The following is a 19,786-nucleotide window of genomic DNA, read 5'->3' as shown; positions in this document are numbered from 1 at the left end:
CTAGAGGAACTTTAACATCCCCCAGTCCATGCGGTGTACTAAAAGAAAGGAGGGAACACATCCTGTTGGGCCACTCAATCTTTTTCAACATGCTTGGCTTTACAGACGCCCTGGTTCCATCCTGGGAAGCCAAGTCTCGCCATCCCTAACCCTAATTTGAGTCTCAACCCTAATTTCCTCTTTGGACTGAAACATACCGCCGTCCACAGAGGGTACCAAATGTCAGTATGGAAGACATCTTGATGTCCCCCTCAGGCTGATTCACCAAGCTAGGATTCACCAAGAACCCGTTTCTTACCTAGGAAGCCCAGTTTCCCCAACCCTAACCCTAACTTGGGTTTTTACCCTACTTTATTTTGGGAATGAAACATCCCCTCGTCCATGCGGTGTACTAAAAGACAGGAGGCAACCCATCCTTCAGGCCCACTTATCCTATTTCTACATGCTTGGCTTTTCCGAGGCCCTGGTTCACTCCAGGGAAGCCAAGTCTCCCGAACCCTAACCCTAACTTGAGTCTTAACCCTAATTTACTTGTGCAACTGTCACAAACCCCCATCCACAGGTCGCACTAAAAGAAGGCAGGCACACCATTCCTTTGGCCCTCTCAGTCTGTTTCACCATGCTTGGCTTCAGCAACACCCTGTTTCCATTCTGGGAAGCCAAGTCTCCTGACCCCTAACCCTAAGTTGGGTCTGAACCCTAATTTCCTCTTGGGACTGAAACATGTCCCTGTCCACAAGCTGTACTAATGGGCAGTATGTTATCCTCCAATGGCTCACTCAGTCTGTTTGACCAATCTATGCTTCACCAAGACGCTGGTTCCTTCCTGGGAAGCCTAGTGTCCCCAACCCTAACCCTAATTTGAGTCTCAACCCTTATTTCCTGTTTAGACTGAAACATCACCCCTTCCTCACGTTGTACGAAAAGACGGTCGGCACCCCTTTCTGATGACCTGCTCAGTTCGTTTCACCAAGCTAGTCTTCCCCAAGACCCTGGTTCCCACCTCGGAAGCCAAGTCTCCCCAACCCTAACCCTAACTTGGGTTTTTACCCAAATTTTCTAGAGGAACTTTAACATCCCCCAGTCCACGCGGTGTACTAAAAGACAGGAGGGAACACATCCTGTTGGGCCACTCAATCTGTTTCAACACGCTTGGCTTTACAGACGCCCTGGTTCCATCCTGGGAAGCCAAGTCTCGCCAACCCTCACCCTAATTTGAGTCTCAACCCTAATTTCCTCTTTGGACTGAAGCATACCGCCGTCCACAGAGTGTACCAAATGTCAGTATGGAAGACATCTTGATGTCCCCCTCAGGCTGATTCACCAAGCTAGGCTTCACCAAGAACCCGTTTCTTACCTAGGAAGCCCAGTTTCCCCAACCCTAACCCTAACTTGGGTTTTTACCCTACTTTATTTTGGGAATGAAACATCCCCTCGTCCATGCGGTGTACTAAAAGACAGGAGGCAACCCATCCTGCAGGCCCACTTATCCTATTTCTACATGCTTGGCTTTTCCGAGGCCCTGGTTCACTCCAGGGAAGCCAAGTCTCCCGAACCCTAACCCTAACTTGAGTCTTAACCCTAATTTACTTGTGCAACTGTCACAAACCCCCATCCACAGGTCGCACTAAAAGAAGGCAGGCACACCATTCCTTTGGCCCTCTCAGTCTGTTTCACCATGCTTGGCTTCAGCAACACCCTGTTTCCATTCTGGGAAGCCAAGTCTCCTGACCCCTAACCCTCAGTTGGGTCTGAACCCTAATTTCCTCTTGGGACTGAAACATGTCCCTGTCCACAAGCTGTACTAATGGGCAGTATGTTATCCTCCAATGGCTCACTCAGTCTGTTTGACCAATCTATGCTTCACCAAGACGCTGGTTCCTTCCTGGGAAGCCTAGTGTCCCCAACCCTAACCCTAATTTGAGTCTCAACCCTGATTTCCTGTTTAGACTGAAACATCACCCCGTCCTCACGTTGTACGAAAAGACGGTCGGCACCCCTTTCTGATGACCTGCTCAGTTCGTTTCACCAAGCTAGTCTTCCCCAAGACCCTGGTTCCCTCCTCGGAAGCCAAGTCTCCCCAACTCTAACCCTAACTTGGGGTTTTACCCAAATTTTCTAGAGGAACTTTAACATCCCCCAGTCCATGCGGTGTACTAAAAGAAAGGAGGGAACACATCCTGTTGGGCCACTCAATCTGTTTCAACATGCTTGGCTTTACAGACGCCCTGGTTCCATCCTGGGAAGCCAAGTCTCGCCATCCCTAACCCTAATTTGAGTCTCAACCCTAATTTCCTCTTTGGACTGAAACATACCGCCGTCCACAGAGGGTACCAAATGTCAGTATGGAAGACATCTTGATGTCCCCCTCAGGCTGATTCACCAAGCTAGGCTTCACCAAGAACCCGTTTCTTACCTAGGAAGCCCAGTTTCCCCAACCCTAACCCTAACTTGGGTTTTTACCCTACTTTATTTTGGGAATGAAACATCCCCTCGTCCATGCGGTGTACTAAAAGACAGGAGGCAACCCATCCTGCAGGCCCACTTATCCTATTTCTACATGCTTGGCTTTTCCGAGGCCCTGGTTCACTCCAGGGAAGCCAAGTCTCCCGAACCCTAACCCTAACTTGAGTCTTAACCCTAATTTACTTGTGCAACTGTCACAAACCCCCATCCACAGGTCGCACTAAAAGAAGGCAGGCACACCATTCCTTTGGCCCTCTCAGTCTGTTTCACCATGCTTGGCTTCAGCAACACCCTGTTTCCATTCTGGGAAGCCAAGTCTCCTGACCCCTAACCCTAAGTTGGGTCTGAACCCTAATTTCCTCTTGGGACTGAAACATGTCCCTGTCCACAAGCTGTACTAATGGGCAGTATGTTATCCTCCAATGGCTCACTCAGTCTGTTTGACCAATCTATGCTTCACCAAGACGCTGGTTCCTTCCTGGGAAGCCTAGTGTCCCCAACCCTAACCCTAATTTGAGTCTCAACCCTTATTTCCTGTTTAGACTGAAACATCACCCCTTCCTCACGTTGTACGAAAAGACGGTCGGCACCCCTTTCTGATGACCTGCTCAGTTCGTTTCACCAAGCTAGTCTTCCCCAAGACCCTGGTTCCCTCCTCGGAAGCCAAGTCTCCCCAACCCTAACCCTAACTTGGGTTTTTACCCAAATTTTCCAGAGGAACTTTAACATCCCCCAGTCCACGCAGTGTACTAAAAGACAGGAGGGAACACATCCTGTTGGGCCACTCAATCTGTTTCAACACGCTTGGCTTTACAGACGCCCTGGTTCCATCCTGGGAAGCCAAGTCTCGCCAACCCTCACCCTAATTTGAGTCTCAACCCTAATTTCCTCTTTGGACTGAAACATACCGCCGTCCACAGAGTGTACCAAATGTCAGTATGGAAGACATCTTGATGTCCCCCTCAGGCTGATTCACCAAGCTAGGCTTCACCAAGAACCCGTTTCTTACCTAGGAAGCCCAGTTTCCCCAACCCTAACCCTAACTTGGGTTTTTACCCTACTTTATTTTGGGAATGAAACATCCCCTCGTCCACGCGGTGTACTAAAAGACAGGAGGCAACCCATCCGGAAGGCCCACTTATCCTATTTCTGCATGCTTGGCTTTTCCGAGGCCCTGGTTCAATCCAGGGAAGCCAAGTCTCCCGAACCCTAACCCTAACTTGAGTCTTAACCCTAATTTACTTGTGCAACTGTCACAAACCCCCATCCACAGGTCGCACTAAAAGAAGGCAGGCACACCATTCCTTTGGCCCTCTCAGTCTGTTTCACCATGCTTGGCTTCAGCAACACCCTGTTTCCATTCTGGGAAGCCAAGTCTCCTGACCCCTAACCCTCAGTTGGGTCTTAACCCTAATTTCCTCTCGGGACTGAAACTTGTCCCTGTCCACAAGCTGTACTAATGGGCAGTTAGTTAACCTCCAATTTCTCACTCAGTCTGTTTGACCAATCTAGGCTTTACCAAGATGCAGGTTCCTTCCTGGCAAGCCTAGTGTCCCCAACCCTAACCCTAATTTGAGTCTCAACCCTTATTTCCTGTTTAGACTGAAATATCACCCTGTCCTCACGTTGTACGAAAAGACGGTCGGCACCCCTTTCTGATGACCTGCTCAGTTCGTTTCACCAAGCTAGTCTTCCCCAAGACCCTGGTTCCCTCCTCGGAAGCCAAGTCTCCCCAACTCTAACCCTAACTTGGGGTTTTACCCAAATTTTCTAGAGGAACTTTAACATCCCCCAGTCCATGCGGTGTACTAAAAGACAGGAGGGAACACATCCTGTTGGGCCACTCAATCTGTTTCAACATGCTTGGCTTTACAGACGCCCTGGTTCCATCCTGGGAAGCCAAGTCTCGCCAACCCTAACCCTAATTTGAGTCTCAACCCTAATTTCCTCTATGGACTTAAATATACCGCCGTCCACAGAGGGTACCAAATGTCAGTATGGAAGACATCTTGATGTCCCCCTCAGGCTGATTCACCAAGCTAGGCTTCACCAAGAACCCGTTTCTTACCTAGGAAGCCCAGTTTCCCCAACCCTAACCCTAACTTGGGTTTTTACCCTACTTTATTTTGGGAATGAAACATCCCCTCGTCCATGCGGTGTACTAAAAGACAGGAGGCAACCCATCCTGCAGGCCCACTTATCCTATTTCTACATGCTTGGCTTTTCCGAGGCCCTGGTTCACTCCAGGAAAGCCAAATCTCCCGAACCCTAACCCTAACTTGAGTCTTGACCCTAATTTACTTGTGCAACTGTCACAAACCCCCATGCACAGGTTGTACTAAAAGACGGCAGGCAGACCATTCCTTTGGCCCTCTCAGTCTGTTTCACCATGCTTGGCTTCAGCAACACCCTGTTTCCATTCTGGGAAGCCAAGTCTCCTGACCCATAACCCTCAGTTGGGTCTTAACCCTAATTTCCTCTCGGGACTGAAACTTGTCCCTGTCCACAAGCTGTACTAATGGGCAGTTACTTAACCTCTAATGGCTCACTCAGTCTGTTTGACCAATCTAGGCTTTACCAAGACGCTGGTTCCTTCCTGGGAAGCCTAGTGTCCCCAACCCTAACCCTAATTTGAGTCTCAACCCTTATTTCCTGTTTAGACTGAAACATCACCCCGTCCTCACGTTGTACGAAAAGACGGTCGGCACCCCTTTCTGATGACCTGCTCAGTTCGTTTCACCAAGCTAGTCTTCCCCAAGACCCTGGTTCCCTCCTCGGAAGCCAAGTCTCCCCAACCCTAACCCTAACTTGGGTTTTTACCCAAATTTTCTAGAGGAACTTTAACATCCCCCAGTCCACGCAGTGTACTAAAAGACAGGAGGGAACACATCCTGTTGGGCCACTCAATCTGTTTCAACATGCTTGGCTTTACAGATGCCCTGGTTCCATCCTGGGAAGCCAAGTCTCGCCAACCCTCACCCTAATTTGAGTCTCAACCCTAATTTCCTCTTTGGACTGAAACATACCGCCGTCCACAGAGTGTACCAAATGTCAGTATGGAAGACATCTTGATGTCCCCCTCAGGCTGATTCACCAAGCTAGGCTTCACCAAGAACCTGTTTCTTACCTAGGAAGCCCAGTTTCCCCAACCCTAACCCTAACTTGGGTTTGTACCCTACTTTATTTTGGGAATGAAACATCCCCTCGTCCACGCGGTGTACTAAAAGACAGGAGGCAACCCATCCTGCAGGCCCACTTATCCTATTTCTGCATGCTTGGCTTTTCCGAGGCCCTGGTTCAATCCAGGGAAGCCAAGTCTCCCGAACCCTAACCCTAACTTGAGTCTTAACCCTAATTTACTTGTGCAACTGTCACAAACCCCCATCCACAGGTCGCACTAAAAGAAGGCAGGCACACCATTCCTTTGGCCCTCTCCGTCTGTTTCACCATGCTTGGCTTCAGCAACACCCTGTTTCCATTCTGGGAAGCCAAGTCTCCTGACCCCTAACCCTCAGTTGGGTCTGAACCCTAATTTCCTCTTGGGACTGAAACATGTCCCTGTCCACAAGCTGTACTAATGGGCAGTATGTTATCCTCCAATGGCTCACTCAGTCTGTTTGACTAATCTATGCTTCACCAAGATGCTGGTTCCTTCCTGGGAAGCCTAGTGTCCCCAACCCTAACCCTAATTTGAGTCTCAACCCTTATTTCCTGTTTAGACTGAAACATCACCCCGTCCTCACGTTGTACGAAAAGACGGTCGGCACCCCTTTCTGATGACCTGCTCAGTTCGTTTCACCAAGCTAGTCTTCCCCAAGACCCTGGTTCCCTCCTCGGAAGCCAAGTCTCCCCAACCCTAACCCTAACTTGGGTTTTTACCCAAATTTTCTAGAGGAACTTTAACATCCCCCAGTCCACGCAGTGTACTAAAAGACAGGAGGGAACACATCCTGTTGGGCCACTCAATCTGTTTCAACACGCTTGGCTTTACAGAGGCCCTGGTTCCATCCTGGGAAGCCAAGTCTCGCCAACCCTAACCCTAATTTGAGTCTCAACCCTAATTTCCTCTTTGGACTGAAACATACCGCCGTCCACAGAGTGTACCAAATGTCAGTATGGAAGACATCTTGATGTCCCCCTCAGGCTGATTCACCAAGCTAGGCTTCACCAAGAACCCGTTTCTTACCTAGGAAGCCCAGTTTCCCCAACCCTAACCCTAACTTGGGTTTTTACCCTACTTTATTTTGGGAATGAAACATCCCCTCGTCCACGCGGTGTACTAAAAGACAGGAGGCAACCCATCCTGCAGGCCCACTTATCCTATTTCTGCATGCTTGGCTTTTCCGAGGCCCTGGTTCAATCCAGGGAAGCCAAGTCTCCCGAACCCTAACCCTAACTTGAGTCTTAACCCTAATTTACTTGTGCAACTGTCACAAACCCCCATCCACAGGTCGCACTAAAAGAAGGCAGGCACACCATTCCTTTGGCCCTCTCAGTCTGTTTCACCATGCTTGGCTTCAGCAACACCCTGTTTCCATTCTGGGAAGCCAAGTCTCCTGACCCCTAACCCTCAGTTGGGTCTTAACCCTAATTTCCTCTCGGGACTGAAACTTGTCCCTGTCCACAAGCTGTACTAATGGGCAGTTAGTTAACCTCCAATGGCTCACTCAGTCTGTTTGACCAATCTAGGCTTTACCAAGACGCAGGTTCCTTCCTGGCAAGCCTAGTGTCCCCAACCCTAACCCTAATTTGAGTCTCAACCCTGATTTCCTGTTTAGACTGAAACATCACCCCGTCCTCACGTTGTACGAAAAGACGGTCGGCACCCCTTTCTGATGACCTGCTCAGTTCGTTTCACCAAGCTAGTCTTCCCCAAGACCCTGGTTCCCTCCTCGGAAGCCAAGTCTCCCCAACTCTAACCCTAACTTGGGGTTTTACCCAAATTTTCTAGAGGAACTTTAACATCCCCCAGTCCATGCGGTGTACTAAAAGAAAGGAGGGAACACATCCTGTTGGGCCACTCAATCTGTTTCAACATGCTTGGCTTTACAGACGCCCTGGTTCCATCCTGGGAAGCCAAGTCTCGCCAACCCTAACCCTAATTTGAGTCTCAACCCTAATTTCCTCTTTGGACTGAAACATACCGCCGTCCACAGAGGGTACCAAATGTCAGTATGGAAGACATCTTGATGTCCCCCTCAGGCTGATTCACCAAGCTAGGCTTCACCAAGAACCCGTTTCTTACCTAGGAAGCCCAGTTTCCCCAACCCTAACCCTAACTTGGGTTTTTACCCTACTTTATTTTGGGAATGAAACATCCCCTCGTCCATGCGGTGTACTAAAAGACAGGAGGCAACCCATCCTGCAGGCCCACTTATCCTATTTCTACATGCTTGGCTTTTCCGAGGCCCTGGTTCACTCCAGGGAAGCCAAGTCTCCCGAACCCTAACCCTAACTTGAGTCTTAACCCTAATTTACTTGTGCAACTGTCACAAACCCCGATCCACAGGTCGCACTAAAAGAAGGCAGGCACACCATTCCTTTGGCCCTCTCCGTCTGTTTCACCATGCTTGGCTTCAGCAACACCCTGTTTCCATTCTGGGAAGCCAAGTCTCCTGACCCCTAACCCTAAGTTGGGTCTGAACCCTAATTTCCTCTTGGGACTGAAACATGTCCCTGTCCACAAGCTGTACTAATGGGCAGTATGTTATCCTCCAATGGCTCACTCAGTCTGTTTGACCAATCTATGCTTCACCAAGACGCTGGTTCCTTCCTGGGAAGCCTAGTGTCCCCAACCCTAACCCTAATTTGAGTCTCAACCCTTATTTCCTGTTTAGACTGAAACATCACCCCTTCCTCACGTTGTACGAAAAGACGGTCGGCACCCCTTTCTGATGACCTGCTCAGTTCGTTTCACCAAGCTAGTCTTCCCCAAGACCCTGGTTCCCTCCTCGGAAGCCAAGTCTCCCCAACTCTAACCCTAACTTGGGGTTTTACCCAAATTTTCTAGAGGAACTTTAACATCCCCCAGTCCATGCGGTGTACTAAAAGACAGGAGGGAACACATCCTGTTGGGCCACTCAATCTGTTTCAACATGCTTGGCTTTACAGACGCCCTGGTTCCATCCTGGGAAGCCAAGTCTCGCCAACCCTAACCCTAATTTGAGTCTCAACCCTAATTTCCTCTTTGGACTGAAACATACCGCCGTCCACAGAGGGTACCAAATGTCAGTATGGTAGACATCTTGATGTCCCCCTCAGGCTGATTCACCAAGCTAGGCTTCACCAAGAACCCGTTTCTTACCTAGGAAGCCCAGTTTCCCCAACCCTAACCCTAACTTGGGTTTTTACCCTACTTTATTTTGGGAATGAAACATCCCCTCGTCCACGCGGTGTACTAAAAGACAGGAGGCAACCCATCCTGCAGGCCCACTTATCCTATTTCTACATGCTTGGCTTTTCCGAGGCCCTGGTTCACTCCAGGGAAGCAAAATCTCCCGAATCCTAACCCTAACTTGAGTCTTAACCCTAATTTTCTTGTGCAACTGTCACAAACCCCCATCCACAGGTCGCACTAAAAGAAGGCAGGCACACCATTCCTTTGGCCCTCTCAGTCTGTTTCACCATGCTTGGCTTCAGCAACACCCTGTTTCCATTCTGGGAAGCCAAGTCTCCTGACCCCTAACCCTCAGTTGGGTCTTAACCCTAATTTCCTCTCGGGACTGAAGCTTGTCCCTGTCCACAAGCTGTACTAACGGGCAGTATGTTATCCTCCAATGGCTCACTCAGTCTGTTTGACCAATCTAGGCTTTACCAAGACGCTGGTTCCTTCCTGGGAAGCCTAGTGTCCCCAACCCTAACCCTAATTTGAGTCTCAACCCTTATTTCCTGTTTAGACTGAAACATCACCCCTTCCTCACGTTGTACGAAAAGACGGTCGGCACCCATTTCTGATGACCTGCTCAGTTCGTTTCACCAAGCTAGTCTTCCCCAAGACCCTGGTTCCCTCCTCGGAAGCCAAGTCTCCCCAACTCTAACCCTAACTTGGGGTTTTACCCAAATTTTCTAGAGGAACTTTAACATCCCCCAGTCCATGCGGTGTACTAAAAGACAGGAGGGAACACATCCTGTTGGGCCACTCAATCTGTTTCAACATGTTTGGCTTTACAGACGCCCTGGTTCCATCCTGGGAGGCCAAGTCTCGCCAACCCTCACCCTAATTTGAGTCTCAACCCTAATTTCCTCTTTGGACTGAAACATACCGCCGTCCACAGAGTGTACCAAATGTCAGTATGGAAGACATCTTGATGTCCCCCTCAGGCTGATTCACCAAGCTAGGCTTCACCAAGAACCCGTTTCTTACCTAGGAAGCCCAGTTTCCCCAACCCTAACCCTAACTTGGGTTTGTACACTACTTTATTTTGGGAATGAAACATCCCCTCGTCCATGCGGTGTACTAAAAGACAGGAGGCAACCCATCCTGCAGGCCCACTTATCCTATTTCTACATGCTTGGCTTTTCCGAGGCCCTGGTTCACTCCAGGGAAGCCAAGTCTCCCGAACCCTAACCCTAACTTGAGTCTTAACCCTAATTTACTTGTGCAACTGTCACAAACCCCCATCCACAGGTCGCACTAAAAGAAGGCAGGCACACCATTCCTTTGGCCCTCTCCGTCTGTTTCACCATGCTTGGCTTCAGCAACACCCTGTTTCCATTCTGGGAAGCCAAGTCTCCTGACCCCTAACCCTAAGTTGGGTCTGAACCCTAATTTCCTCTTGGGACTGAAACATGTCCCTGTCCACAAGCTGTACTAATGGGCAGTATGTTATCCTCCAATGGCTCACTCAGTCTGTTTGACCAATCTATGCTTCACCAAGACGCTGGTTCCTTCCTGGGAAGCCTAGTGTCCCCAACCCTAACCCTAATTTGAGTCTCAACCCTGATTTCCTGTTTAGACTGAAACATCACCCCGTCCTCACGTTGTACGAAAAGACGGTCGGCACCCCTTTCTGATGACCTGCTCAGTTCGTTTCACCAAGCTAGTCTTCCCCAAGACCCTGGTTCCCTCCTCGGAAGCCAAGTCTCCCCAACTCTAACCCTAACTTGGGGTTTTACCCAAATTTTCTAGAGGAACTTTAACATCCCCCAGTCCATGCGGTGTACTAAAAGAAAGGAGGGAACACATCCTGTTGGGCCACTCAATCTTTTTCAACATGCTTGGCTTTACAGACGCCCTGGTTCCATCCTGGGAAGCCAAGTCTCGCCATCCCTAACCCTAATTTGAGTCTCAACCCTAATTTCCTCTTTGGACTGAAACATACCGCCGTCCACAGAGGGTACCAAATGTCAGTATGGAAGACATCTTGATGTCCCCCTCAGGCTGATTCACCAAGCTAGGCTTCACCAAGAACCCGTTTCTTACCTAGGAAGCCCAGTTTCCCCAACCCTAACCCTAACTTGGGTTTGTACACTACTTTATTTTGGGAATGAAACATCCCCTCGTCCATGCGGTGTACTAAAAGACAGGAGGCAACCCATCCTGCAGGCCCACTTATCCTATTTCTACATGCTTGGCTTTTCCGAGGCCCTGGTTCACTCCAGGGAAGCCAAGTCTCCCGAACCCTAACCCTAACTTGAGTCTTAACCCTAATTTACTTGTGCAACTGTCACAAACCCCCATCCACAGGTCGCACTAAAAGAAGGCAGGCACACCATTCCTTTGGCCCTCTCAGTCTGTTTCACCATGCTTGGCTTCAGCAACACCCTGTTTCCATTCTGGGAAGCCAAGTCTCCTGACCCCTAACCCTAAGTTGGGTCTGAACCCTAATTTCCTCTTGGGACTGAAACATGTCCCTGTCCACAAGCTGTACTAATGGGCAGTATGTTATCCTCCAATGGCTCACTCAGTCTGTTTGACCAATCTATGCTTCACCAAGACGCTGGTTCCTTCCTGGGAAGCCTAGTGTCCCCAACCCTAACCCTAATTTGAGTCTCAACCCTGATTTCCTGTTTAGACTGAAACATCACCCCGTCCTCACGTTGTACGAAAAGACGGTCGGCACCCCTTTCTGATGACCTGCTCAGTTCGTTTCACCAAGCTAGTCTTCCCCAAGACCCTGGTTCCCTCCTCGGAAGCCAAGTCTCCCCAACCCTAACCCTAACTTGGGTTTTTACCCAAATTTTCCAGAGGAACTTTAACATCCCCCAGTCCAAGCAGTGTACTAAAAGACAGGAGGGAACACATCCTGTTGGGCCACTCAATCTGTTTCAACATGCTTGGCTTTACAGACGCCCTGGTTCCATCCTGGGAAGCCAAGTCTCGCCAACCCTCACCCTAATTTGAGTCTCAACCCTAATTTCCTCTTTGGACTGAAACATACCGCCGTCCACAGAGTGTACCAAATGTCAGTATGGAAGACATCTTGATGTCCCCCTCAGGCTGATTCACCAAGCTAGGCTTCACCAAGAACCCGTTTCTTACCTAGGAAGCCCAGTTTCCCCAACCCTAACCCTAACTTGGGTTTTTACCCTACTTTATTTTGGGAATGAAACATCCCCTCGTCCACGCGGTGTACTAAAAGACAGGAGGCAACCCATCCGGAAGGCCCACTTATCCTATTTCTGCATGCTTGGCTTTTCCGAGGCCCTGGTTCAATCCAGGGAAGCCAAGTCTCCCGAACCCTAACCCTAACTTGAGTCTTAACCCTAATTTACTTGTGCAACTGTCACAAACCCCCATCCACAGGTCGCACTAAAAGAAGGCAGGCACACCATTCCTTTGGCCCTCTCAGTCTGTTTCACCATGCTTGGCTTCAGCAACACCCTGTTTCCATTCTGGGAAGCCAAGTCTCCTGACCCCTAACCCTCAGTTGGGTCTTAACCCTAATTTCCTCTCGGGACTGAAACTTGTCCCTGTCCACAAGCTGTACTAATGGGCAGTTAGTTAACCTCCAATTTCTCACTCAGTCTGTTTGACCAATCTAGGCTTTACCAAGATGCAGGTTCCTTCCTGGCAAGCCTAGTGTCCCCAACCCTAACCCTAATTTGAGTCTCAACCCTTATTTCCTGTTTAGACTGAAATATCACCCCGTCCTCACGTTGTACGAAAAGACGGTCGGCACCCCTTTCTGATGACCTGCTCAGTTCGTTTCACCAAGCTAGTCTTCCCCAAGACCCTGGTTCCCTCCTCGGAAGCCAAGTCTCCCCAACTCTAACCCTAACTTGGGGTTTTACCCAAATTTTCTAGAGGAACTTTAACATCCCCCAGTCCATGCGGTGTACTAAAAGACAGGAGGGAACACATCCTGTTGGGCCACTCAATCTGTTTCAACATGCTTGGCTTTACAGACGCCCTGGTTCCATCCTGGGAAGCCAAGTCTCGCCAACCCTAACCCTAATTTGAGTCTCAACCCTAATTTCCTCTATGGACTTAAATATACCGCCGTCCACAGAGGGTACCAAATGTCAGTATGGAAGACATCTTGATGTCCCCCTCAGGCTGATTCACCAAGCTAGGCTTCACCAAGAACCCGTTTCTTACCTAGGAAGCCCAGTTTCCCCAACCCTAACCCTAACTTGGGTTTTTACCCTACTTTATTTTGGGAATGAAACATCCCCTCGTCCATGCGGTGTACTAAAAGACAGGAGGCAACCCATCCTGCAGGCCCACTTATCCTATTTCTACATGCTTGGCTTTTCCGAGGCCCTGGTTCACTCCAGGAAAGCCAAATCTCCCGAACCCTAACCCTAACTTGAGTCTTAACCCTAATTTACTTGTGCAACTGTCACAAACCCCCATGCACAGGTTGTACTAAAAGACGGCAGGCAGACCATTCCTTTGGCCCTCTCAGTCTGTTTCACCATGCTTGGCTTCAGCAACACCCTGTTTCCATTCTGGGAAGCCAAGTCTCCTGACCCATAACCCTCAGTTGGGTCTTAACCCTAATTTCCTCTCGGGACTGAAACTTGTCCCTGTCCACAAGCTGTACTAATGGGCAGTTACTTAACCTCTAATGGCTCACTCAGTCTGTTTGACCAATCTAGGCTTTACCAAGACGCTGGTTCCTTCCTGGGAAGCCTAGTGTCCCCAACCCTAACCCTAATTTGAGTCTCAACCCTTATTTCCTGTTTAGACTGAAACATCACCCCGTCCTCACGTTGTACGAAAAGACGGTCGGCACCCCTTTCTGATGACCTGCTCAGTTCGTTTCACCAAGCTAGTCTTCCCCAAGACCCTGGTTCCCTCCTCGGAAGCCAAGTCTCCCCAACCCTAACCCTAACTTGGGTTTTTACCCAAATTTTCTAGAGGAACTTTAACATCCCCCAGTCCACGCTGTGTACTAAAAGACAGGAGGGAACACATCCTGTTGGGCCACTCAATCTGTTTCAACATGCTTGGCTTTACAGATGCCCTGGTTCCATCCTGGGAAGCCAAGTCTCGCCAACCCTCACCCTAATTTGAGTCTCAACCCTAATTTCCTCTTTGGACTGAAACATACCGCCGTCCACAGAGTGTACCAAATGTCAGTATGGAAGACATCTTGATGTCCCCCTCAGGCTGATTCACCAAGCTAGGCTTCACCAAGAACCTGTTTCTTACCTAGGAAGCCCAGTTTCCCCAACCCTAACCCTAACTTGGGTTTGTACCCTACTTTATTTTGGGAATGAAACATCCCCTCGTCCACGCGGTGTACTAAAAGACAGGAGGCAACCCATCCTGCAGGCCCACTTATCCTATTTCTGCATGCTTGTCTTTTCCGAGGCCCTGGTTCAATCCAGGGAAGCCAAGTCTCCCGAACCCTAACCCTAACTTGAGTCTTAACCCTAATTTACTTGTGCAACTGTCACAAACCCCCATCCACAGGTCGCACTAAAAGAAGGCAGGCACACCATTCCTTTGGCCCTCTCCGTCTGTTTCACCATGCTTGGCTTCAGCAACACCCTGTTTCCATTCTGGGAAGCCAAGTCTCCTGACCCCTAACCCTCAGTTGGGTCTGAACCCTAATTTCCTCTTGGGACTGAAACATGTCCCTGTCCACAAGCTGTACTAATGGGCAGTATGTTATCCTCCAATGGCTCACTCAGTCTGTTTGACTAATCTATGCTTCACCAAGATGCTGGTTCCTTCCTGGGAAGCCTAGTGTCCCCAACCCTAACCCTAATTTGAGTCTCAACCCTTATTTCCTGTTTAGACTGAAACATCACCCCGTCCTCACGTTGTACGAAAAGACGGTCGGCACCCCTTTCTGATGACCTGCTCAGTTCGTTTCACCAAGCTAGTCTTCCCCAAGACCCTGGTTCCCTCGTCGGAAGCCAAGTCTCCCCAACCCTAACCCTAACTTGGGTTTTTACCCAAATTTTCTAGAGGAACTTTAACATCCCCCAGTCCACGCAGTGTACTAAAAGACAGGAGGGAACACATCCTGTTGGGCCACTCAATCTGTTTCAACACGCTTGGCTTTACAGAGGCCCTGGTTCCATCCTGGGAAGCCAAGTCTCGCCAACCCTAACCCTAATTTGAGTCTCAACCCTAATTTCCCCTTTGGACTGAAACATACCGCCGTCCACAGAGTGTACCAAATGTCAGTATGGAAGACATCTTGATGTCCCCCTCAGGCTGATTCACCAAGCTAGGCTTCACCAAGAACCCGTTTCTTACCTAGGAAGCCCAGTTTCCCCAACCCTAACCCTAACTTGGGTTTGTACCCTACTTTATTTTGGGAATGAAACATCCCCTCGTCCACGCGGTGTACTAAAAGACAGGAGGCAACCCATCCTGCAGGCCCACTTATCCTATTTCTGCATGCTTGTCTTTTCCGAGGCCCTGGTTCAATCCAGGGAAGCCAAGTCTCCCGAACCCTAACCCTAACTTGAGTCTTAACCCTAATTTACTTGTGCAACTGTCACAAACCCCCATCCACAGGTCGCACTAAAAGAAGGCAGGCACACCATTCCTTTGGCCCTCTCCGTCTGTTTCACCATGCTTGGCTTCAGCAACACCCTGTTTCCATTCTGGGAAGCCAAGTCTCCTGACCCCTAACCCTCAGTTGGGTCTGAACCCTAATTTCCTCTTGGGACTGAAACATGTCCCTGTCCACAAGCTGTACTAATGGGCAGTATGTTATCCTCCAATGGCTCACTCAGTCTGTTTGACTAATCTATGCTTCACCAAGATGCTGGTTCCTTCCTGGGAAGCCTAGTGTCCCCAACCCTAACCCTAATTTGAGTCTCAACCCTTATTTCCTGTTTAGACTGAAACATCACCCCGTCCTCACGTTGTACGAAAAGACGGTCGGCACCCCTTTCTGATGACCTGCTCAGTTCGTTTCACCAAGCTAGTCTTCCCCAAGACCCTGGTTCCCTCGTCGGAAGCCAAGTCTCCCCAACCCTAACCCTAACTTGGGTTTTTACCCAAATTTTCTAGAGGAACTTTAACATCCCCCAGTCCACGCAGTGTACTAAAAGACAGGAGGGAACACATCCTGTTGGGCCACTCAATCTGTTTCAACACGCTTGGCTTTACAGAGGCCCTGGTTCCATCCTGGGAAGCCAAGTCTCGCCAACCCTAACCCTAATTTGAGTCTCAACCCTAATTTCCTCTTTGGACTGAAACATACCGCCGTCCACAGAGTGTACCAAATGTCAGTATGGAAGACATCTTGATGTCCCCCTCAGGCTGATTCACCAAGCTAGGCTTCACCAAGAACCCGTTTCTTACCTAGGAAGCCCAGTTTCCCCAACCCTAACCCTAACTTGGGTTTTTACCCTACTTTATTTTGGGAATGAAACATCCCCTCGTCCACGCGGTGTACTAAAAGACAGGAGGCAACCCATCCTGCAGGCCCACTTATCCTATTTCTGCATGCTTGGCTTTTCCGAGGCCCTGGTTCAATCCAGGGAAGCCAAGTCTCCCGAACCCTAACCCTAACTTGAGTCTTAACCCTAATTTACTTGTGCAACTGTCACAAACCCCCATCCACAGGTCGCACTAAAAGAAGGCAGGCACACCATTCCTTTGGCCCTCTCAGTCTGTTTCACCATGCTTGGCTTCAGCAACACCCTGTTTCCATTCTGGGAAGCCAAGTCTCCTGACCCCTAACCCTCAGTTGGGTCTTAACCCTAATTTCCTCTCGGGACTGAAACTTGTCCCTGTCCACAAGCTGTACTAATGGGCAGTTAGTTAACCTCCAATGGCTCACTCAGTCTGTTTGACCAATCTAGGCTTTACCAAGACGCAGGTTCCTTCCTGGCAAGCCTAGTGTCCCCAACCCTAACCCTAATTTGAGTCTCAACCCTGATTTCCTGTTTAGACTGAAACATCACCCCGTCCTCACGTTGTACGAAAAGACGGTCGGCACCCCTTTCTGATGACCTGCTCAGTTCGTTTCACCAAGCTAGTCTTCCCCAAGACCCTGGTTCCCTCCTCGGAAGCCAAGTCTCCCCAACTCTAACCCTAACTTGGGGTTTTACCCAAATTTTCTAGAGGAACTTTAACATCCCCCAGTCCATGCGGTGTACTAAAAGAAAGGAGGGAACACATCCTGTTGGGCCACTCAATCTTTTTCAACATGCTTGGCTTTACAGACGCCCTGGTTCCATCCTGGGAAGCCAAGTCTCGCCATCCCTAACCCTAATTTGAGTCTCAACCCTAATTTCCTCTTTGGACTGAAACATACCGCCGTCCACAGAGTGTACCAAATGTCAGTATGGAAGACATCTTGATGTCCCCCTCAGGCTGATTCACCAAGCTAGGCTTCACCAAGAACCCGTTTCTTACCTAGGAAGCCCAGTTTCCCCAACCCTAACCCTAACTTGGGTTTTTACCCTACTTTATTTTGGGAATGAAACATCCCCTCGTCCATGCGGTGTACTAAAAGACAGGAGGCAACCCATCCTGCAGGCCCACTTATCCTATTTCTACATGCTTGGCTTTTCCGAGGCCCTGGTTTACTCCAGGGAAGCCAAGTCTCCCGAACCCTAACCCTAACTTGAGTCTTAACCCTAATTTACTTGTGCAACTGTCACAAACCCCGATCCACAGGTCGCACTAAAAGAAGGCAGGCACACCATTCCTTTGGCCCTCTCCGTCTGTTTCACCATGCTTGGCTTCAGCAACACCCTGTTTCCATTCTGGGAAGCCAAGTCTCCTGACCCCTAACCCTAAGTTGGGTCTGAACCCTAATTTCCTCTTGGGACTGAAACATGTCCCTGTCCACAAGCTGTACTAATGGGCAGTATGTTATCCTCCAATGGCTCACTCAGTCTGTTTGACCAATCTATGCTTCACCAAGACGCTGGTTCCTTCCTGGGAAGCCTAGTGTCCCCAACCCTAACCCTAATTTGAGTCTCAACCCTTATTTCCTGTTTAGACTGAAACATCACCCCTTCCTCACGTTGTACGAAAAGACGGTCGGCACCCCTTTCTGATGACCTGCTCAGTTCGTTTCACCAAGCTAGTCTTCCCCAAGACCCTGGTTCCCTCCTCGGAAGCCAAGTCTCCCCAACTCTAACCCTAACTTGGGGTTTTACCCAAATTTTCTAGAGGAACTTTAACATCCCCCAGTCCATGCGGTGTACTAAAAGACAGGAGGGAACACATCCTGTTGGGCCACTCAATCTGTTTCAACATGCTTGGCTTTACAGACGCCCTGGTTCCATCCTGGGAAGCCAAGTCTCGCCAACCCTAACCCTAATTTGAGTCTCAACCCTAATTTCCTCTTTGGACTGAAACATACCGCCGTCCACAGAGTGTACCAAATGTCAGTATGGTAGACATCTTGATGTCCCCCTCAGGCTGATTCACCAAGCTAGGCTTCACCAAGAACCCGTTTCTTACCTAGGAAGCCCAGTTTCCCCAACCCTAACCCTAACTTGGGTTTTTACCCTACTTTATTTTGGGAATGAAACATCCCCTCGTCCACGCGGTGTACTAAAAGACAGGAGGCAACCCATCCTGCAGGCCCACTTATCCTATTTCTACATGCTTGGCTTTTCCGAGGCCCTGGTTCACTCCAGGGAAGCAAAATCTCCCGAATCCTAACCCTAACTTGAGTCTTAACCCTAATTTTCTTGTGCAACTGTCACAAACCCCCATCCACAGGTCGCACTAAAAGAAGGCAGGCACACCATTCCTTTGGCCCTCTCAGTCTGTTTCACCATGCTTGGCTTCAGCAACACCCTGTTTCCATTCTGGGAAGCCAAGTCTCCTGACCCCTAACCCTCAGTTGGGTCTTAACCCTAATTTCCTCTCGGGACTGAAGCTTGTCCCTGTCCACAAGCTGTACTAACGGGCAGTATGTTATCCTCCAATGGCTCACTCAGTCTGTTTGACCAATCTATGCTTCACCAAGACGCTGGTTCCTTCCTGGGAAGCCTAGTGTCCCCAACCCTAACCCTAATTTGAGTCTCAACCCTTATTTCCTGTTTAGACTGAAACATCACCCCTTCCTCACGTTGTACGAAAAGACGGTCGGCACCCCTTTCTGATGACCTGCTCAGTTCGTTTCACCAAGCTAGTCTTCCCCAAGACCCTGGTTCCCTCCTCGGAAGCCAAGTCTCCCCAACTCTAACCCTAACTTGGGGTTTTACCCAAATTTTCTAGAGGAACTTTAACATCCCCCAGTCCATGCGGTGTACTAAAAGACAGGAGGGAACACATCCTGTTGGGCCACTCAATCTGTTTCAACATGCTTGGCTTTACAGACGCCCTGGTTCCATCCTGGGAAGCCAAGTCTCGCCAACCCTAACCCTAATTTGAGTCTCAACCCTAATTTCCTCTTTGGACTGAAACATACCGCCGTCCACAGAGTGTACCAAATGTCAGTATGGTAGACATCTTGATGTCCCCCTCAGGCTGATTCACCAAGCTAGGCTTCACCAAGAACCCGTTTCTTACCTAGGAAGCCCAGTTTCCCCAACCCTAACCCTAACTTGGGTTTTTACCCTACTTTATTTTGGGAATGAAACATCCCCTCGTCCACGCGGTGTACTAAAAGACAGGAGGCAACCCATCCTGCAGGCCCACTTATCCTATTTCTACATGCTTGGCTTTTCCGAGGCCCTGGTTCACTCCAGGGAAGCAAAATCTCCCGAATCCTAACCCTAACTTGAGTCTTAACCCTAATTTTCTTGTGCAACTGTCACAAACCCCCATCCACAGGTCGCACTAAAAGAAGGCAGGCACACCATTCCTTTGGCCCTCTCAGTCTGTTTCACCATGCTTGGCTTCAGCAACACCCTGTTTCCATTCTGGGAAGCCAAGTCTCCTGACCCCTAACCCTCAGTTGGGTCTTAACCCTAATTTCCTCTCGGGACTGAAGCT

Source organism: Heloderma suspectum, chromosome 1 (assembly GCF_057233095.1).
Source record: "Heloderma suspectum isolate Gila_16-S chromosome 1, 16-S_ref, whole genome shotgun sequence".
NCBI lineage: Eukaryota > Metazoa > Chordata > Lepidosauria > Squamata > Helodermatidae > Heloderma > Heloderma suspectum.
The sequence above is the reverse complement of the archived record's forward strand: the minus strand, read 5'-3'. Positions refer to the sequence as shown.